The sequence below is a fragment of the Chiloscyllium plagiosum genome, unplaced genomic scaffold (assembly GCF_037043375.1).
Source record: "Chiloscyllium plagiosum isolate Xiang-an unplaced genomic scaffold, Cpla_swu_hap1 HiC_scaffold_6, whole genome shotgun sequence".
Lineage (NCBI taxonomy): Eukaryota > Metazoa > Chordata > Chondrichthyes > Orectolobiformes > Hemiscylliidae > Chiloscyllium > Chiloscyllium plagiosum.
Genome location: NW_028270144.1, coordinates 80,443,703 through 80,467,587, shown reverse-complemented (window position 1 = coordinate 80,467,587; position 23,885 = coordinate 80,443,703).

Sequence of the window (23,885 nt, the reverse complement as noted above, 5' to 3'; positions counted from 1 at the left end):
GGGGCGGAAGTGACATCATCAACCAGCGTGGGGGTAGTAGCTGCATCAGCCGCATGGCTAATGGTGGAATAGATTCTGAGGCCAGGGGAATCTTCTGGAATGTTTGAGGAGCGCTGGTTATTGAGGGGGGTAGATAAAAGTTTGTTGTACTTACAGTTTTTGATGTTTGAGATGGTGTTGAAACACTGTTTGTTGAGACGATGAATTCTCCTGAGGATGTAGTACAGAGTGGGTCCTTTGCAATTCTGAGAGAGTGTGGCCCTCAGCTGAGGCAGGGCTGACTGTAGAGAGGTTAGGTGCCGGCGCATTGCTGCAAGCGTGGAGCGGAGGATCTTGATGGAGAACCGTTGCTGGTGTTTTTGAATCTGTAATCTGTACTGTTTGTCCTGTTCGGGTCCGAACTCTGCTGGTTTAAAGGTGGTCCGGAGTCCGTGTGGGATGAGTTGGTTACGGAGGCAGGCACTGAGGAAGCAAATGTGGCTGTGGTAGTGAGTTTGTTTCACGACATGGTTGAAGAGCTTCAGGGCAGAGGAAATGACCTGGGAGTTGCAGTGGGAGAGGGACTCCATGAGATTGCAGTGGGAGAGGGACTCCATGAGATGCAGTGGGAGAGGGACTCCATCCATGAGATATTTTTACCAGGTCTAACAACATTCAGGAAGCCCAACAGCCCATCCAGGGCAAAGCAACTTTCAGACAGGCATTCATCCACCACCAATGCACAATGGCATCAGTGTAGACAAACTCCAGGAAGCATTGCAATAATTTATCAAGGCTCCTTTGACAGAACTTTCCAAACCTGATCTCCACCATCTAAAAAGGGCAAAGGCAGCAGATTCATTAAGGCCAGCAAGTGGATAATCACCTCTTGCAGATTCTACTCAAAGTCACAAAACCTGATGTGACTTGGAAAGGTATGGCCATTCCTTCACTGTCACTGGATTAAAATCCTCAACAGCACTGTGGGTGTCTACCCAAAGACTATAGCAATTCAAGAAAGCAGCTGAACACCATCCTCAACGGCAATTAGGGATGAGCGATAAATGTTGGCTTTGTCAGTAACACTCCCATCTCATGGAAGAATTAAAAAATAGAATTAAATAGTGAGAGAAACAGAAACTCAATACAAATCTGTAAATAATACATGCGCTTTTAAGTTATGCAAATTGTTTGTCACCTTGATAAATTTGGTTGAAAACTTGCTAGTTAACAATAGATCAACTGGATACACAAGTCAATTAATCCGTAAGTGTCAAATCGATAAGAGTACTTTTTTCATGTTAATGTCTAATAAAATAAGTCACCAGTGGAAACAACTTATTGTCTAATTAACGGGTTGTTTCCATGCCATTTTGATTAGTGCGAATACTTTTTCAGCGTGTTAGATACTATCCTTTAATTATGTAGATTCACAGTAGTGTAACATATATATTTTATGGGCCACCAGATGTTGTAGCTAAATGTTTAGTTGAACATTTCTCAGTACTACTCCATTATACAAATAACATTCCTAAAAAGGCTCAATTACATTCTCAATGAGTCCTTGGGGGCAGGTAATAAATGTGGCCTTGCACATCCAAATTGGAGGGAACAAAATAATCTTTCTTGCTCTCACTTTACTAATAGCTACCATCTTATCTCTGATGAGAAGAAATGAAAATGCTATGTGACTCATTTTTACTCTCATTTATCAGCTGACCATGTTTTTCAAGAGAATAAATCATTGACAGCCTGAAGGGAAATCAAAATCCTGATGCTTTCATCTTGATGAGACAGACAGGTATTCTGCAGTTCTTTTCTTGAAAACCTGGAACTAGTTGGCGTTGATAATGATTCTTTGTGACCTTGTGAATTCAGATTTTAACACTCTTCATTTTGCAATAGTCTCTTAAATTATTATGCTGTCAGCTGGTCCATCTGCTGTTCATACAAAAAACGATGAATCAACATAAGTATTATATTTTAATAAACCCAAAATATATCCCTTATATACCCTAAAGTTATTTAAATTAAAATATTTAAATGATTGTCTCTGAGAGACTTGTCCTTTGTGAATTTTCTATTTGCAATTTGGTTTTTAAATGCCAATGGAATTATTTCAGTTCATTGACCAGTTTGGGAACTGTTGGGGTCAACAGTTTGAAAAACTATTATATTTTTCCCTATATTGCTAATTCTCAACAATGTGCTTCATGTCAATACAAAGCTCTGTATGAGGTTAAGTGCTTTTCTGAGCCACATCTTACAATCAGTATCAAGGCTTGGCTAAACATATTAGTAAACTGCCTTTCTTATTGTTACGAGGCAGAAGTTGAACCTCTCTGTTAATTAAAACCAAACACCCAGAAAAGCTTGCCTCATCTGTTAAAAGATGAGAGACAGACAACTCCTCACCTCTACTATTTAAACAAAAATAATAATTCCTTTTCCTAACTCTAATAGTTAATATTAAACAAAAATTATTCACAAATCCAAGCCCCCCCTTTTCTTAACTACTTATTATCTGACCTGAACTCTGTAAACTATGCACTGTTCCAATAACACACTTAATAAACGTACTTTGACTTAATCTCAAGACCACACAGTCTCTGTTTTCTCCACTGTCTTCAATCTTCCGGCTGCTGATCTCCCTGGTTCATCTTCTTTCATTTTACGGCAAATATGTTTTACATGAAAAGGTACCCTTGATAGACAGCGTTTTCTAATTTCTTTGAGAGCGAGATGTCGGATGGGCAATTAGCTCTCCGGCTCGATGGCAGTTGCACAGCTGATCAATGGATGTTCCTCTCTCTGACTAATTTTCAAAATGTTGGGTTTATATAACCGCCATGACACATTTAATTCTTATAATTTGATTGGTTTCTAGGTGTCAAAACATTAAAATTCAAATTTTAGTAGCTTCTGGTTTCCTGGGCATAATTTAATGAAATGGTTAAATTCGAATTGTTGTCAAACAACAACCAAAATTCAGGTACCTATTTAATAGCCATTTGCTACATGTATCTATTTTGGAACAGTTTGTCTCCCAGACTTTCCATTTGGTCAACTGAACCTGCACTTTAAATTTACTTCAATATTCAGAAAACAGTTTCTATTTTAAAGTGATCATACATGCTTTTCACTTCGTAACATTATCATCAAATCAAGTAACCTACTCAAATCAATTGAAGTTGCAACTTCTAATGTCAGATGTCAAATCTATTAAGTATATGTGTAGTGATTGTAATGCGGTCAGCCAAGTGGACCTCATAGAATATGAGTTCCCTGATTGGGTGTGCTAACGTAGTCCAATCAGGGAGCCCTGGCTGACGGATAAGAACAGGAATGTCAGAAGTGCTGTTCACTCTGAGAGCTGACTCTGAGGGAGCTGGATCAGTGTCAAGGATTCTCCACAAGCAAATAAAGGGTGACTTGGTGATGGGATAGTGACCTCTGTGGAGTTATTTCAATATGGAAATATAAGGCCCTATATTAATATCAATACTTACAACAAATACCTTGTGACTGCAGCTGAAGTACTTAAACACATCTAATGTTTAGGTATCTTACACCCCATATTGGCAGGAACAGACTTGACTGTAAAGCTTTGTTGTGGATTGACTTTATTGAAGCAATTCAGTTATCGGACCATTCTGGTTCCTCAAATGCATGTAAACATAGACTGGTTCAGGTAAGAGATGTCTTTGCTTTATTTAGATACAGTCAAATTCCAATGTTTGTTTCTTTGAGCTGTAGATTATATTAGATTACTTACAGTGTGGAAACAGGCCCTTCGGCACAACAAGCCCACACCGCCCCGCCGAAGCGCAACCCACCCATACCCCTACATTTACCCCTCACCTAACACTACGGGCAATTTAGCATGGCCAATTCACCTAACCTGCACATCTTTGGACTGTGGGAGGAAGCCGGAGCACCCGGAGGAAATCCACGCAGACACGGGGAGAACGTGCAAACTCCACACAGTCAGTCGCCTGAGGCAGGAATTGAACCCGGATCTCCGGCGCTGTGAGGCAGCAGTGCTAACCACTGTGCCACCGTGCCGCCCACTTTGATATGCTACTGTACAGAACCAAATTGTGTTTGTGACTGTTTAAGTATATACATATATGAATAAAGTATGTTTTGAAATAAAAACAAATTCTTGTCTTCTTTCTACTTTTTTTCACAAAAGTCAGCCTTTTTAATCCTTTCTAAATGGCAACCACAGCATGACCATAGATATCCCCAAACTCTGATTGTTTCAGGCAATGCGTGATTCTAAAGTCTATTTTTCTGGGATGGGTTGAATGAACAACTCATTGCCTCGCATTTTGCTGCTTTAGTCAGAATTCTTAATTACATCAGACACTTATCTTACTGTGTATGTGTGTTATTGATTAGATCAGTCATTTTTAAATTACTGTCTGCTATTCCAAGGCTTCCTGCTGGGTGATATGTTTTCCTGTGGCTGTGATGTTTGGAATGGCTATTTTACTTTTAAAAATAGATTACAAAGTTTTTTTATCACTTTAAACAAAAGTAATATAAAACTAATACAGAGGATTATATAATGATTAATATTTAAAATTCAAACAAAATGGTTGTAATATCAGTGGATAGCAATCTTCAGTACTTAGAATGTGGACTGAGTAAAATACTCGGTTAGTACAGACACAAATGATAAACCGAATTTAAATCTAATACTAAAAGTAAATTTAGGTATCTTGATTCAGTATTATAAGTAAACTCTTACCTCTCGAACATATATTATATCACCCACGTCAAGATCTAGACAGCAGAGCATATGAATTTTTCAAGTTTTATCCAGGGAATTGAGAGTTATGGGGATAAAGCAGGATGATATGGTGGGTGATATACAGAGCTGAAAATGTGTTGCTGGAAAAGCACAGCAGGTCAGGCAGCATCCAAGGAATAGGAGAATCGACGTTTCGGACATGAGCCCTTCTTCAGGAATGAGGAAAGACATACAGGACAATATGGATGAATTGGTCAGATGAGCAGAACAATGGCAAATTTAATTTAATCCTGAAAAGCCTAAGGTGATGCAGGCCTACCAAAGCAAGGGAGTACACAACAAATTGTAAGACCTTGATGTGCAAGTCCACAGATCTTTGAAGGAAAGAGGACGGTTGGATGAAATGGATAAGAAAGCATGTGAGATACTTACCTTTATTGGTTGAAGCATAGAATACAACAGCAGTGAGGTTGTGATGGAGATGAAGAAGACATTAGTTCGGCCACAGCTGAAGTACTGTGCGCAGTTCTGGTTGCCACATGACTGGAAGACTGTAATTTCACCAGTGAGAGTGCGGAGGACATTCCCTAGTATGTTACTGGGGCTGGAATGTTTCAACTCTGAGGACAGATGTAGAAAGTAGAAGTAGGTGGAAACCATTTGACTCTTTGAGTCTGCTCCACCATTCAATATGATCATGGTTGATCCTTTATCTCAATGTCATATTGCTGCTTTTTCTTCACACCCTTGATGCCTTTAAAATCTAAAGGTTTATCTATCCCTTTCTTGAATATATTCAGTCTCTTGGCCTCTATTGCCTTCTGTGGTAGAGGATTCCATGGGTTAGCGACACTTTGCGTGAAAATATCTTCCTCATTTCAGTTATAAACAGCCTACCTTATATTCTGAGATGATTATACCTTCAATCTAGAGTCCCCAGCCAGAGAAAATGTCTTCCCTTTAGTCTAGCCTTTCCAGTCCTGTTCGAATTTTATACATTTTAATAGGATCCGTCTCATCTTTCTAAAGAATACAGGCCCAGTCAAACCAATCTCTCTTCATGCAACAGTCCTGCCATCCGAGTATTAACTTAGTGAATCTCAACTGCACTTTATCTATGGCAAGTATACCCTTTCTTAGGTAGGGAGACTAAAACTGCATGGGATTTCATGAAGGTCCTATATATCTACAGTAATACATTCCAGCTTCTGATATCAAATCCTCTTGCAATGAAAGGTAAACATTCCATATGTTTTCTGAATTGCTTACAGTCTATTTCCATTGACTAGTGCACAAAGACATCCACATCCTTTTGTACATCTACACTTCCCAATGTCACCAAAAAAGTAATACTCTGCCTTTTTGACTTCCATGCCAAATTGTAAAATTTCACATTTAGCCATGTTCTATATCTCCCATGTGTTTGCCCACTCATTCAAATTGTCTATATCAACTTGCATCCTCCTCACAATTCTACCCAGTTTTTGTGTCATCAATACATTTGGAAAATTACATTTGGTTCCCTCATCAAGGTTATTTATATCTATCATGAATAGTTGGGCCACAAGCCATGATCCTTGCAATACCCCATGAGTCACTGACTGCAAGTCAGAAAATGAACCTTTCATTTTCATTTTCAGTTTCCAGTCTGTCAACCAATTCTCAGTCCAGGTCAGTAACAGTACCCTTAAACTCATGTGCTTTAATTTTACCCACTAGTCTCTTATGCAGCACCTACCAAAAGCCTTCTGAAAATTCTAATACACTGTATCCACTGGTTCTCCCATATCCATTCTCTTTAGTTGTTCCCTCAAAAACCCCAGTAGATTTGTTAAAATCCAAAATTCAAAGTAATTGTTTTGTCCAATCCCATTAATGCTTTCAAAGTGTTCAGTAATCTCATTTTACATCATAGATTTTTGCATTTTCCTGACGACTGATGTTAGGTGACTGTCTCTAATTCTCTGTTTTCTCTCTAAGTCGTTCTTTTAAAAAGTCGGGTTACACTTGCCATCCTCCAATCTGAAGTAACTGTGCCAGAGTATATAAAAATTTGGAAGATGATCACTAATGCATCCAAACTTTTTGGGGCCATTTCCTTTAATACTCTGGAGTATAGATATTCAAGCCCAGGGGTTTTAACAGTATTTAACTCCATTAATTTTCCTGGCTCTATTTTCATACTGATATTGATTTCCTTCAATACCTCCCTCTCACTAGACCCTTGTTTCTGTAACATTTCTGGAAAGTTATTTGTGCCCTCTTTGTGAAAATAGACCCAAAGCATGTGTTCAATTCTTCTACTGTTTCACTGATTCCCATTATCATTTCTTTGGTTCCTGACTGTCAGGGAATCTACGTTTGTTTTTACTAATTTTTATTTTCTTCACATTTTTCTGGTAATATAAGGTATGGTCAGTTTCTATATACCCTGCAATTTTACTCTCATATTCTTCTCCCCTTCTTGATCAAACTTTTTAATCTGCTTTTGCTGAATTCTAAAATGCCCCCAATCCTTAGGCTTGCTGTGTGTTTCTGGTAATTTTATATGTCTCCTCTTTGGATCTAACTACGATGTCTAAGTTCCCTTTAGTAGAGGTATGAATAACTGACGGGCATAGATTTGAGTTAAAAGATTGAGATTTAGAAGGGATTTAAGGAAGACTTTTGCCACCCTGTGGGCGGCAGATAATGGACTCACTTATTGTAAGTTAGTACAGGCAAAAATCCTCACAATATGTAAGAGAATGATTAGCATTTAGAAAGTGCATCCTGGGAGAATGGTGGGGGCAGATTCCATAGCAGGTTTCAAAAGAGAGCTGATAAATGTTTGAAAGTGATGAATTTAGAGGGCTGGAGGATGGGACTAGATGGGTAGCTATTTCAGGAGCTGGTACAAACGTGATGAGCTGAATGGTCTCTTTCTGTACTGTAAAATTATCTGATTCTAAGTATTTAGATGATCACCTGACGTTCCAAAGCATACAGGTGACAGACCAAGTGTGGTAAATGAGACCACAGCAGCTAAGTACTAGATTACCAGCATGGACACTATGGGCAAAAGGGTTTCTCTCTGTGCTGTCAAGTTCCATGATTCTAAGGCAGGACTTTGGAGTTAAGTATTATCAGATAACTCATTGACTGGCAGAGTGGAGTCAATAGGTCAAATAGGCCTCATTCCTGATGAAGGGCTTTTGCCCAAAATGTCGATTTTCCTGCTCCTCGGATGCTGCCTGACCTGCTGTGCTTTTCCAGCACCACTCTAATCTAGACTCTAATCTCCAGCATCTGCAGTCCTCACTTTCGCCTCAATAGGTCAAAAAGCTCAGTATTGCTCCTACATTGCATGGTGATAAAGTTTAAAACTCTTGCAACTTTGGTCTTTGGTCTTCAAGCTTTTCTCTTCCTTCAGTTCTTTTCTTGATTTTGGATAGTCTCTCACTTTGAATGGCAAGCTGAAGGCATCTTTTATTCTGGATGTTATTCCAATAACCCTTCTCTTACCCCAAACATCTTCAGACACCTATTTGTGGATACATTCCCAAACCTAAACCAAGGTAACTTTCATAGCATCATAGTAGTACTAAATACTTTTCAACCCTTTGTGTAGCTTATCTCATTTTATAAAATATATTTGTGTGACATGGGTTTCAATGTCTGGACCACCATTTCTTGCCTATCCCTAGTTGCCCTTGGGAAGGGGTTCCAAAGTCATATCTTCTAAAGCGGCCGAGACAGCCCAATTCTGTGTTTTCCCATTCACAGGCAATCAGAAATGAACTCACTGTCCTAGCTTTCAGTTGTGAATAGGCTTTTTTATAAGCTAACACAAACTTCCAGAATCTCTTTACATTGGCATCTTTCTATACTAAGGTTGAATGTTAGTTTCTTTTGATAAATTTAGACATTAACAATTAGTATTTTCATCAGCAACATATTCTCAGGCAGAGTAAAATTCCGGGGTTAATGATTGCCAAGATTTGAATTGGAAACCTCTGATCTGAAACCCACTTTGTAGATGAGTGAAAGAAAAACCCAGAAAATGCTGGAAATATTCAACAGGGCAGGCAGCACATGTGAAAAGGAAACAAAATTAACATTTCAGTTCGATGACCTTTCAGCAGTATGTCCAAATGTTGGAGCCATAACTCATTTTAAAGAGGCTCAGAAGAAGAGAAAGTGGGGAACAGGATGGAAGAAAGGAGAAGTAAATGAGAGAAAAGGATGATGATGCAAGGCAAAAAGAGGTGATAATGTGACAAGAACTAAGAGATGGAACTAGTGGAGGTATAACTAGCAATAGTATGTGCTAGCTGTTGCTGGACTAAGTGCAGGGAATAGTTTTGATCTCAAATTGTTAAACTTGGTGTTGAGTCTGGAAGGATGTAAATTACTTAAATGAAAGGTGAGGTGTCTTAAGCTTTCATTGAGTTTCACTAGAATAATATAAGAAATCAAAATGACAATTTAAACATTTCTGCAATGCAAAATACAGCTCCATTAAAAATGAACTTTAATGTACTTCTTCTCTTGGCCCTTATCAATGGCTGTAGTTAAACAAATTGTTTTTCTGTAGACTGGCACAGCTCCCCTATCTTGTTAGCTTTTCATTGCTTTCAGTCTTACTACTATTCAACCTAAAAACATTTTAAATTATAAATCTCTACTCTTCCCTATTAATTTGCTGCTGAAATGTGTTGTGTAATTGCAGGTGTTTTCCTTATCTTGAAATGATCAGTTAATTGAAGTTCCCTGCATTATACACGTAATGTCTTTTTAATTAGTATAATCTTCTAGACTGACCACTATAATTCAACAGTTCAGCGATCACTTCCTCTAAGCTGACCTATACTTTCCCACCTAATAAAGCAAAGCTAAGAGCTACCACTCCTACAATATATAGAGAAATCAATATTAGCAGATTTCAAAACAGATTGCTTTCCAAAAAATCAATATCGCAAACCCTCTAATCATCTTGTTTGAATATCTAGAATTTTCTCCACCATTTTTTTCTCACTCTCTCTTTGTTGCTGTCTTTTTCTCATATTTTTCCTGTTTTGTATATCTCTGATGACCTGTGTGATTTTCATATCCTTTCTCTCATTTGATCAACTATATAATGAGCTTGGCTTGAACCTTACAGTCAGTATCAGAGTCTCTATTTATAACCAGATCAAACTAAAAGGTAAGAGCACATTACTGCAGATGCTGGAATCTGAACTGAAAACAAAAATGCTGGAGATCACAGCAGGTCAGACAGCATCCATGGAGAGAGAGCAAGCTAATATTTTGAGTCTAGATGACTGTTCATCAGAGCTATTTGAAGTGTGGAGGGCACAGCATTTATGCATTGGGGGTGGAGGAGATGTTAGAGTGCTGGGGATTAAAGGATGTTGATAGTTCAGATTAAGTGGCTGGAATGTGAGAATATTCAGAATTCCACCCCTTCCACACTCCACTTCAGCTCTGATGAAGAGTCATCTGGACTTGAAATGTTAGCTTGCTCCCTCTCCATGGATGCTGCCTAGCCCATTGTGATCTTCAGCACTTGTTGCTTTCAGTTCAAACTAAAAGTTGCCCATTTACAGTTGATAGTTTTCTCAAGTGAAACACAGACCAGGAGCCTTTCCAATTTAAGCCATGTAGACAAATCCAGGGATCCTTGCAGCCAGCAAAAAGGTGGACCAGTGCTGAAACGTATTCCTTTCTCAGAAATAAATGCCAATTTCATTGCTTAGTAGGTGAAGAGGAAACAGAGTATCAGTTGGATGACTTGGTAGGGTGGTAGATGGGTGCCAGGTGTCAGACAGTTGGAAAAAAAGGCACCAGGTAAATAAAGGGATACAGGTTCCAGATAGTTGAGGGGGTGTCAGAAAGGTGATGGGTTAGGGTACCAATTGGGTGATTGTTATACGTGCCAGATGGGTGAAGGGTAGGGTGGCACATAGATGGGTTAAGATGCCAGGTAAGTGAAGGGTAGGGTGGCACATAGGCTTAAGGCAGGTCATGGGTATGGAGAGCTGGAGACTGTCAAAGTGGGTCTAGTCAGGGTGTGGTGGTTCAGCCAGGTGAGGCTGGAATGGGTTGGCTCCTGGTGAGTCAGGTAGATGGGGACCATGGGAACAGAAGTTGGGAGGATGGGAGTGAGTCAGGATGGATGTTCACAGGTTGGGGAATGGGTAGGTGGCTATAAGGTTGGGGAAGGTATTTTGGGGGGGGGGCATAGATCAGATGTGGCAGGAATGGGGAGATAGCATTGCAATCCGTGTGTGGTTGGGTAGAGAGTTACAGGTGGGTCAGAGGGTCAGTTTTGTAGTTAGCCAGGAGTTAGTGCAAGTTTTATTTCCATGGCCTTTTCCTGCATAATTATTCAATTAAGTCATTCAGAACCATCTGAATTCTCCTACTCCAACTCAGTGTTGAGGATTTCTTTGGCAGGTTCCAGATGTTAGGTAATGGTCCAGATATGAAAGTTCTGTCTAAGCACCTGCAATGGCTAAGATATGGCCCAATATTTTAATTCTGTAATTTCTCTCTTACATGCCACAGGAACCTAAACCTGAAACATCCTTTCTTGAAGTGACACTTTGGAATTTATGCTAACGGACTTTCACAAATTTAAGCAGCTATTACATAGTATGGGAGGAGCAACAGTCCAGAGTCTAATGCCAGGCTAGGGTGGTAGATGCTAATACAAATAGAAGTCATTGTTTTATTAATAAAAGGTCTGCTGGTATACACAGATAAACCTCTGGGCTTTTATTTTTATCAGTGCTGGTGGTCTAATGTATTATAGTCACAATATTCTATGCGACAAATCATCTATGATGCTGTGTATGATAAATTAGAATTGTTAATTCAAGGATGTGTGATGAATGCAAAATTATTAGATATTTAAAACCATGAAAATTCACAGGTAACCCATCCTAATAAAAGCATTGAGGGAACTTGGCTTGGAGCTCTGTTACTGACCCCTAAGTTAAGGATTTTCACACCTTTAATTTATCAGATAGCAGTTTACTGTACATTTAATGTATATTTAATTTGAAATGGAGACTATTTGCCTTTGGAGTATTTAGATTTTTACTTCATTAAACAATAGGGATATAGGGGAGGCTGTGACCAGCGGTAATATCGCTAGATTATTAATCTGGAGATCCATGTAATGTTCTGGGGACCTGGGTTCAAATCTTGCTGTGGCAAATGATGGAGTTTAAAGTCTATTAATAACCATGAAACCATTGTCAATTTTCAGGAAAAACCCATCTAGCTCACTAATGTCCTTCAGGGAAAGAAATCTTCCATCCTTACCTAGTCTGGCCCAAATGTGACTCGGAACCTACAGCAATATGGTTGACTGTCAGCTGGATCTTGGGTAATTAGAGATGGGCAGTAAATGCTGGCCTAATCAGTGATACCCTCGACCCATGAATGAATTAAAAATAATGTACATTAATCCTAGTGAGGGATTGGGAGATGCACTGCCTCTTGTCCCGACTTTGTGTTCCTGTCACCCTTCCAAAGTGAGAAGTAACTTCGGCATCTCTCCTATAAAAACACAGTTAGCTCATAAGTTGTAGGAGCAGAAGCAGGCCATTCAGCCTATTGAATCTATTCAGATCATTCAATGATCTCATGATCCTCAATTGTCCTTTTTTACCTTTTCCCCATTACCCTTTGATTCCCTTACTGACTAGAAATCTGTCTATCTCAGCCTTGAATACACTTCATGACCCAGGCTCAATAGTTCACGGTGGGAGGAATTCCACAGATTCACCATTTGCTGAGAGGATACATTTTCCTCATCCCTAACTTAAATGTGTTTCCCCTTATTCTGAGATTATGCCTTTAGTCCTAGACTCTCTCACAAAAGAAGATTACCTTCTTGCATCTATCCTGTCAAGTTCCCTCACAATCTTGTATGTTTCAATAAAGGTTGCCTCTCATTCTTCTACATTCCAATGGTACAGGCCCAATCTACTCAAACACTCCTCATCAGACAGTCTCTCCTTACCTGGTATCATCTTAGTGAATCTTCTCCTGACTCCATCCAATATTTTAGCAGTAATCCAGTTGCTTTAATACTTCTTAAAGATCCTGGTTAAACCTTGAGGGGTCTTAATCAACCAGCACCAGTATTTATATGCAAAATGGATAAAGTGAAAACCAATCGAACAAGATGCTGGCCTTGTTTCCAATTAGTCCAGTTAATTTCCAACAAAGTTCACTGTTAGGGTTACAAATTGTTGGGTCCTTTAATATAGTTAGGTGAACCTTGAAGAATGGTCACATGTTGGACAGATTGCATGAAAACTCACTTAATACATCAACTTACATTTAATTTGATATTTGAATTCATTTAGTCAACAGCCAGATTTGATTAGTTTGCTTGGCTGAAGATAGCATCTTTATCTGCCACAGTAATTTTTATTGTGGTATTCCTCTTGGGATTAATTTATATTTGTATAAACAGGAGAAAAAAAACATATGAAAGAAAGCAACAATATAAAAGTATTCATCAATTGCACAAGTAGATCAATTATCTATTACTGCTTTTAAGCTTACCTTGACTGGCCACCCGGGTGTTTTCCTATCTTCCTGGTGGTGGAAATTGAATAAAGATTCGTGCACTTTGTGTCATTCACTGTGTCTCACACCTGCGCACACACACCATGGGTGCTGGGGATAAAATAAGCACTACCGCACTTAGGTGGTTGTGTGGGGGTTAAGTTAAAAAAATGAAAGTTTAAAAAAAAAAAAAAAAATTAAGCTTACCTTGTTGACCACTATTAGGGCAAAATGATCATTGTGGCACTAGTTGATGGTACTCAAATCTATGCAGATAGTGGTGTCTTTCCTTTTATACAACTTTGTCATGTTTGATCAGTGTGAAATGTACAAGCATTGCCATCTGATTTTGCATTAAGACAAATCACTCACCATATTAATGGATAAATACAAAGTTACATACTTAAATGGTAGCTGTAAACATTTGGATGAAATTACCTTGTTCTTGTGTTAAAGGAAAGTGATATTGGATTTTTTTTAACCCTGATGATGAATGTTTATACCATTACCATTAAATTCCTATCCATCAGCTTTGATGAGTTGAAGAATTACATTACGTGTCACGTCGTATGTTTTAATAGTTGCTGCAATCAAAAATGAAAGTAACTTACAGCAGAGGTAAAGGTCACATGACTACAGCAAACCAGCCAGCATATTGTGATTGTGTGTTTTCCCAAGCAATCCATTTTTCATAGGAGTTGCATTACAAGTTACCAAGTCAACAACGAGAAATATCAACAAAACTGTCCATTAACAAGACTATTGATGACACATATTTGAGTTGTTGTTAGCTGAGCTGGTATCTACTTTTTCTTCACTAATGTTCTTTCTCTGGGGAGTATTGTTCCTATGGTGAGTGCTTCATCAGAGCAAATTCAATGTCTCTGCTGGGTTGTTGACTTCCAAAACATGTTAACTCCTAGTACTTTGATTAAAATAAAAGCTGCTTATTGTTCTCTGCTCATCCTTGCGTTGAAGTTCACGCTCTGATGACACATTAAGCATTATCTTTGCAAGATAGTGCACAAACGCAAAACATTATTGCACTGCTTTCATACCTGTTGGTTACTGCATTTCTGCCATGACTCTCTCCTTGTCAGTGTCAGTGCAAAGTCCTTTTGCTGTCAGTGCATAACATATGTACTCAGCTTCAGGCCAACTATGTACGTATTTCCATACCAGGATGGTGGGTGGCTAAGAGGGGACATTTTTAGGTTGTGTTCTCATGTATCTGATACCCTTGGCCTTCTACATAGTAATGGTCATTGGTTTGGAAGGTGCAATCTTAGAATCTTTGGTGTAGGTCTGCAGTGCATCTTGTAGATGGCACACACTACAAGTACTGAGCATCAGTGGTAGAGAAACTGGATGTTTGTGGATGTGGTGCCAGTCTAGCAGGCAGTTTTGCCCTGGATGGTGTCAAGCTTCTTGAATTTTGTTGGAGCTGCGCTCATTCAGGCAAATGAAGAATATTTCATCACAATCCTGACTTGTGCCTTACTTCAGGTCTTCATTTATCCCACTGCATTAAACTCTCAGCTTTCATTGTCTTCTTGGAATGAGGACTGTCCCAACTTATAGCCTCAACTTTACCTTAAACTTTTTGTCAGTATTGTGAGCCACTTTGAATAGATTTGTGAAACTCATGATGTTGCACAAAGCATTCACAACATGCTGGCTTTCTGCAGTAATCATTCTAAAAGTCATAAACCATTTATCACCTTTTGATCGGATGGACGCCAACCTATGGCATGTTACAGAGTGATTGATCATAATCATTGGTTGACATCTCTACAGCAACCATCTTTACAGGCTTGCTTTGCTTCTTTCCAGCTAACCATTCAGGTGCAAAGTGATTCAGCCTCTTACAGTTAGTGGGCAACCTTTCTCACCATGGGTATTCTTTCCTATTGTGCAATGTCCTCCCACCTTAACCTTTTCACTGACTCTTCTACAAATATTCTTCCCCCTTTTCCAACACGTTGTTCACATTCATCCTGGAACATTTCTCCGCATAATGTAAAACTTCCTTTGTTCTCCCACTAATATGCTCCACTAATGATTTCAGAACTTGTCAGTGCAGACTAGATGGGCCGAATGGCCTCTTCCGTGCTGTAGGATTCTACGAATATCAAAATTTTTGGACATATTGTTAACTTTCTTCTAACATTCTTCTCAGTAGATATGGTTTCATGGTAGGCTTTCTTACGCCCAAGAGTTTTAACTCTGAGACCATCTCAAAGCACTAACGATTGAATTGATATATAAATGGCTGGTGTCATCCTATCTTGATAAAAATCTTTGGAAATAGATAGACTGTTACAAAAGAGATGACCTTATAAGAATGAAGAGACTGTAGAAAGTGGTTTCAGGTGAGCATTACTTTCAAACAAAACAGGAATTTGGGCACTGAAATTGACCATGCTTTAATAGGCTATGTACAGTTCAGACTGTGGTAGATTATGAAAAGGGTACAGTGGCTATCAAGAGATATATAAGGGGTATTCATAAAAACTGAAAGAACTGTGGTTGCTGTATATCAGAAACAAAAAGATAAATTGCTGGAAAAGCTCAGCAGGTCTGGCAGCATCTGTGGAAATCAGTTAGCATTTTGGTTAAGTGACCATTCCTCAGATATTTAGATTTAGATTAGATTACAGTGTGGAAACAGGCCCTTCGGCCCAACAAGTCCACACCGACCCGCCGAAGCGAAACCCACCCATACCCCTACATTTACCCCTTTCCTAACACTACAGGCAATTTAGTATGGCCAATTCACCTGACCCTGCACATCTTTGGATGGTGGGAGGAAACCGGAGCACCCGGAGGAAACCCACGCAGACACGGGGAGAACGTGCAAACTCCACACAGTCAGTCGCCTGAGGCTGATATCTCTCAACAAATGCTACCAGATCTGCTGAGCTTTCTTTTTCTGCAATTTTTGTATTCATTGCTTCAACTTGCAAGAAAGAGCATAGAAGAGAATCTCAGTGAACAAAGTGAAACTTTGTGCAATCAAACTGATGTCACAAATTAACATTCGAATGTGAATAGGCTGGGAATTCTTTTGTGCTTTTTATGATCAATGTAACCTCTGTAAACCTAGTGAAAATGTCTGGAACGTATCTTGTAAATAATCAAAATTGACAAAATTTAGATTGGCACTCTTTCAAAACTCAGTCAGTAAATGTACAAAGAACAAAGATCAAAGAAAATCTACAGCCCAGGAACAGGCCCTTCTGCCCTCCAAGCCTGAGCCAATCCAAATCTATTGTCTAAACCTGTCACCCAATTCCTAAGCATCTGTATCCCTCTGCTCCCCACCTACTCATGCATCTGTCCAGAAGCAAGTTAAATGAATCTACCGTGCCTGCCTCTACCACCTCTGCTGGCAACGCATTCCAGACATCCACCACCCTCTGTGTGAAGTACTTGCCACGTGTATCCCCCTTAAATTTTCCCCCTCTCACCTTGAAAGCGTGATTTCTCGTTATTGAATCCCTCACCCTGGGAAAAAGCTTGTCTCTATCCACCCTGTCTATACCCTTCATGATTTTGTAAACCTCAATCAGGTTCCCCCCTCAATCTCCTTTTTTCTAATGGAATTAAACCTAACCTACTCAACCTCTCTTCATAGCTAGCACTTTCCATACCAGGCAACATCCTCGTAAACCTTCTTTGCACCCTCTCCAGAGTGTCCACATCCTTTTGGTAATGTGGCGACCAGAACTGCACACAGTATTCTAAATGCTGCCGAACGAACATCTTGTACAATTTTAACATGACTTGCCAGCTCTTATACTCAGCACCCTGTCCAATGAAGGCAAACATACTATATGCCTTCTTGACCACTCTATCCACCTGTGCAGCAACCTTCAGGGTTCAATGGACCTGCACTCCCAGATCTCTCTGCCCACCAACTTTTCCCAAGGCTCTTCCATTCATTGTATAACTTGCTCTAGAATTAGACTTGCCTAAATGCATCACCTCACATTTGTCTGGATTGAAAGCCATCTGCCACTTTTCCGCCCAACTCTCCAGTCTATCTAGATCCTCCTGTATTCTTTGACAGTCCCTTATGCTTTCTGCTATTCCACCAATCTTCGTGTCATCCGCAAACTTGCTGATCATACCAACAGTGCCCTCTTCCAGATCATATATGTATATCACAAACAACAGTGGCCCCAATACTGACCCCTGTGGAACACCACTGGTCACCTTTCTCCATTTCGAGAAACTCCCTTCAACTACTACTCTCTGTCTCCTGTTGCTCAACCAGTTCTTTATTCACCTAGCTAGAACACTCTGCACACCATGTGACTTCACTTTCTCTATTAGTTTACCATGGGGAACCTTATCAAACACCTTACTAAAGTCCATGTATATGACATCTATAGCCATTCCTTCATCCATCAACTTGGTCACTTCCTCAAAGAACTCCATTAAGTTGGTAAGGCACGATCTCCCCCGCACAAAACCATGTTGCCTATCACTGATAAGCTCATTCTTTTCTAAATATAAATAGACACTATCTCTCAGTACACTCTCCAGCCGCTCAGTAAAAATGTAATTGATGTTGGTGTTACGATTAATCATGGAATGCACCCCAATATTCACAGCCATTCTGACTCACCATCAGTTCAAAGTTGCTTACTACAGTGTTGATACTTCATTGCTTTTATTTCTTTTAGCTGACTTACAGTTCTGTGAATTCACCCAATTGTCACTTCACATTGCTATATTCTTGTTTTAATGGGTGCTACAAAAATAAAAAAATGCTTCTATGATAGCATTGTTACTAAATAAGGAAACCAAAGCAATAGTGAGGAAGGACATTGGCTCAGAAAATCATGATGTCAATCTGCAGAGTGGAGACATAAAATGTTGGCAGGAATTGTCTATAGGCTTCCAAATGGTACTGGAGGTGTAAGGAGGGGACAACTGTAATCAAGGGCTACTTTAATCTACATATAGATGGGTCAATCCAAATTAGCAGTCAAACTGTAGAGGAGGATTTCCTGGAATATATACATATTATTTTTTAGACCAATTAATTGAGGAACCAATGAGAGACCAAGCTACCCTAGACTGGTATTAAGCAATGAGAAAGGATTAATTAACGATCATGTTGTGTGAAATCTGATGGGGAACAGCAACCATAAAATGATAGAAGGAGATGATGGAGTGTGAAGAAGTTGAATTCAAAACTAGGGTCCTGAATCTAAGTAAAGCAACTAAGAAGGTATGAGGCATGAGTTGGCAACATTTGGGAAACCTTACTAAAACAATTGGCAGTGGATAGACACTAGCTAATGTTTAAAGAACTTACTTTTGAATTATGGGAATTATTCATTCTTATCTAGCACAAATATTAAGCAAGAAAGGTGGCAAAATCGTGGTTTACAAAAGAAATTAGTGATAGCCTTTGATCAAAAGTGATCCAAGACTTCTAGAAAAACCAATAAATCTGAGGACTGTCAGCAGATTAGAATTTAACAGAGATCAAAAAGATTGATCAAGAGGAGGAGACAGGATACAAGAGAACATTTGCAGATAACATATAAATAGATTGCAAACATTTGTATAAGTATATGAAAATAAAAAGTTACCAAAGACAAGTGTAGATCCTTTACAATCAGAAATGGGGGAAATTATAATAGGGAAAAAAAAATGGCAGAAGAATTTTGGTTCTGTATTGACAAGAATTCACCATTTCCCACATCACAGAACCAAGGGTTTAGTGAGAGGGAGGAAGTGAAGAAAAGCAGTGTTAGAAAAATTAATTGGATTAATAGCTGACAAATCTTGGGGTTTGATAATGAACATCCTAGGGAAACCTTATGAAAGGTTTCCCTTTAGGGTACTAAAGGAAGTGAGTCTAAAAGTATTAGATACATTGGTGGTGAACTCCCAAAATTCTGTAGACTCTAGAGCAGTTCCTACAGAATGGAGGGCACCAAATGTAAACACACTATTTAAGAAAGGGGGCGAATTGCAGTCAAGTTGCCTGATATTAGTAGTGAAGGAAATGCTAGAGTCTATTACAAAAGATGTGATAATAGAACACTTGGGAAGCAAGTACATGGGATTGGGAGTGCTGCACTGTCAGAGGGTCAGTACTGAGAGAGTGCTGCACTTTTGGAAGGTCAGTGCTGATGGGAAGTGCTGCACTCTTGGAGGCTCAGGACTGAGAGAGTGCTGTACTGTCAGAGACTCAGTACTGAGGGAATGCTGCACTGTCAGTGGTTCAGTGCTGAGGGAGCACTGTACTGGCTGAGAATCAGTACTGAGGGAATGCTGCACTGTAAGAGGGTCAGTGCTGCGGGGGTGTTGCACTGTCAGAGGGTCAGTACTGAGTCAGTGCCACATTAATGGAGGGTCAGTACTGAGGGATTGTTGCACTGTCATATACTGGCATTGAATGAGAATTGGTGGACAGACTGGAAAGACAGAGTGGGAAGAGAGTCATAGAGATGTACAGCATGGAAACAGACCCTTCGATCCAACCCGTCCATGCCGACCAGATATCCCAACCCAATCTAGTCCCACCTGCCAGCACCCGGCCCATATCCCTCCAAACCCTTCCTATTCATATACCCATCCAAATGCCTCTTAAATGTTGCAATTGCACCAGCCTCCACCACATCCTCTGGCAGCTCATTCCATACACGTACTACCCTCTGCGTGAAAAGTTGCCCCTTAGGTCTCTTTTATATCTTTCCCCTCTCACCCTAAACCTATGCCCTCTAGTTCTGAACTCCCCCACCCCAGGGAAAAGACTTTGTCTATTTATCCTATCCATGCCCCTCATAATTTTGTAAACCTCTATAAGGTCACCCCTCAGCCTCCGACGCTCCAGGGAAAACAGCCTCAGCCTGTTCAGCCTCTCCCTGTAGCTCAGATCCTCCAACCCTGGCAACATCCTTGTAAATCTTTTCTGAACCCTTTCAAGTTTCACAACATCTTTCCGATAGGAAGGAGACCAGAATTGCATGCAATATTCCAACAATGGCCTAACCAATGTCCTGTACAGCCGCAACATGACCTCCCAACGTCTGTACTCAATACTCTGACCAATAAAGGAAAGCATACCAAACGCCTTCTTCACTATCCTATCTACCTGTGACTCCATTTCCAATGAGTTATGAACCTACACTCCAAGGTCTCTTCGTTCTGCCAGACTCCCTAGGACCTTATACATTTAATGGTAAGTCCTGCTAAGATTTGCTTTCCCAAAATGCAGCACCTCGCATTTATCTGAATTAAACTCCATTTTCTGGGAGAAGGGGTTGACTAGTGATATACCATAGGTATAAATGCTTGGCTAACAGTTGTCATGATATAAATATATATATAAATGACTTGGATGAGGGAATTAATTGTTATATTAGAGGATGTGTCTTTAGGACAATCCAGACAGATTGAGTGTGTTGACAAACACATGGCAGATGCAGTATAGTGGAATAAATGTGAAGCTATACACGTCAGTATGAAAAACAGAAAGGTCAAGTATTATTTAAATGGTGATATATTGGGAAATATGGATGTAAAAAGGGATCTGGGTGTCCTTGAACACCAATCAATGAAAGTAAATCAGGCAAATGCAGCAAGCAGTTTGGAAAGTGAATAGCACTTTGGCCTTCATTACAAGAAGATTGGAGTTTAGAAGTAGGGATTCTTATTATTTTCATACAGTTCCTTGGTGATACAGCACCCAGGGTATTATGGTTTTGGTCTCCCTGCCTATAAAGTTCTAATAGGGTTAGACAGACTAGATGCAGGGAGAATGTTGCTATAGTTGGGGAATCTAGAACCTATGTTTACAGATTCATGATATGGGGCAGTCCATTCAGGACTGAGATGAGGAAGCATTTCTTTCCTCAGAGGGTGGTCAACCTACGGTATCACTACGATAGAAATGCTGTGGAGGCTGGGTAAGTAAGTATATTCAAAAAAGGGTTGATAAATTATTTCAATATTAGAGGCATTAAGTATTATGGTGAGAAAGCAGCAATGGGGCATTGAGATAGAAGATCAGCCATGCTGGTATTGAATGATGGAGGAGGCTCAAAGGGTCGAATGACCTACTTCAGTATTTTCTTATAATTACAAGAAGTTAACCAGTATACTATGAACAAATGTATTTCTCTAAACACACTACTTTTGAATGTAAATTGACCCAAAAAGCCTAAATATAAACAGAAAAATGCTGGAAATGCTCACAGGGAATGCAGCTGTTCTGACGAATAGTCATTGATCTGAAGTATTAACTTTGATTCTCACCACAGGTCTGCCTGATCTGTTAAGTATTTCCAGCATTTTCCATTTCTAATCAATACTTCTCCTTTTTGGGACAAATGACTCCTGAAATTGTATAAGCTTCTCTGTTCTTCATCTGCATCTTAAGGCATCTGCTTGCCTTGAAAAGTATTCTTCTTATTTGCATTCTTGAGAAGCACCCAAATACTGCAGTTGTCTTTCATAAATCATTGGTATAAGTATTATTCCTTGTTCTAGCTATCTCTTATACTATTATAGATTATTTGAAATCTGGATACCCTTGGAGTTTCGCTCAATTAACTCATCCTTTCTTTGCAATTTCACATTTTCCAGTACTCAAATTATAATATGTAAATAACCTTTGTTTAATTAGCTCTTACCTTCGATGTTACCAATATATAATTAACTTTCCATAGTCCAGCTTAATATTTGAAAGGTAGCAGAAGCATGTGCAATCCCTGGATGGCATGTTGGCACAATGGTTAGCACTGCTGCCTCGTAGTACCAAGTACCTGGGTTTGATTCCAGTCTTGGATGACTGTCTGCATGGAGTTTGCATGTTGTGTGTGGGTTTCCACTAGGGGCTCCAGTTTCTTCCCACAGTTCAAAGATGTGCAGGTTAGGTGGATTGGCTATGCTAAATTGCCCAAAGTGTCCAGAGATGTGTAGGCTTGGCAGACTGGTCAAGGTAAATATGGGAATTGGTGAGGTGCTGGGTCTAGATGGGATGCCCTTTGCAGGATTGGTGCAGACTTGTTAGGCCATATAGCCCCTTTCAGCACTATAGGGATTCCGTTATTGTTTTCAATGACTTTTCACAAATCCCATTCTTTGCCACTAACCCCCAAGGTGCACAGACCTCCTTCAATGCGAGAACACCCCAAGTGTAATGGATCTAGATTCCTTATTATTTCCAAATCATATAATTTTTTTTATGTTACGTATACAATTATCACAAAGGCTATCTCTTTTTCCTTTTAGTTTCTCTGCTAGTATTGGAATGGCTAGTACTGAGGATAACATCATTCAGATTAGTTTAAATACTGGAAAATTCAAACTTTTCATGTAAAAAAGTGAATTTGAAAGATATTGGCTTAGAGTAATTACAATCTGAGAACAGCTTAACAATATAGTTTTGTGTATTTGGTAGTGATTGAGCATACGATATTAGTGGAGAAAGTGAGGACTGCAGATGCTGGACATCAGAGCTGAAAATGTGTTGCTGGAAAAGCGCAGCAGGTCAGGCAGCATCCAAGGAGCAGGAGAATCGACGTTTTGGGCATGAGCCCTTCTTCAGGAATGAGGAAAGTGTGCCAAGCAGGCTAAGATAAAAGGTAGGGAGGAGGGACTTGGGGGAGGGGCATTGGAAATGCAATAGGTGGAAGGAGGTTAAGGTGAGGGTGATAGGCAGAGGAGATGACCTGGGGTGTGCAGTGAGAGAGGGACTCACTGAAATCCTTGTAGAGGGAGGAAGAGAGCCTGCTTGGCACACTTGCCTCATGTCTGAAGAAGGGCTCATGCCCAAAACGTCGATTCTCCTGCTCCTTGGATGCAGCCTGACCTGCTGCGCTTTTCCAGCAACACATTTTCAGCATATGATATTAGTGCCAAGAGGAGTTCATGTTCACTTCTGTTTTTATTACTTGCAACTCTCAGTAATTAGATGTGAGATTTAGCCAATTATTAGGAGCTAATCAGTGGTAGCTTTGGGGGTTTATTATTAATATTGCAACTGTGCATGGGCAGGAAGTGCATCCTCTGCAATTGCAAAATCACTAATTGCAGCTGTAAAGAAAACAATATTACTTCTAAAAGCAGAATTGTTAGCAGATTTCACTTGGTAGTTCTTAGGTAGACTGGAGCACCCTGACAATTTATTGCTAACATGAACTGTTATTTTAGGCAATTGCTGAAGTATTTGGATGGGTTGGGGAGCAGAGGCAGAAAGAGAAAGTGAGAGAAGAAGCCTAATTAGCCTAATTCTGCTGATTGTAGATGTTTCCAAATCGACAAAAAATATTATTTAAAGAGAAGCAAGTTCTCCAAGCAACCAGATCAACATGTTTTCCAAATCAGAAGCACCAAACAACACATGAACTGGCCAATCATCTAATTTCCCATTTGTGGAATCGTGATGGGTGCAAATTGGTTGCTACATGCATCCACAACAGTCACTACACCTCAATTGAAATAATTTGGGACATCCTGAATATGTTCTAAATTGCTTCATAAACAAGTTACTTTGCACAAAGAAAATCAACAGCTAGATGCACAGGTAAAGAAGGTATGGAGACCATGC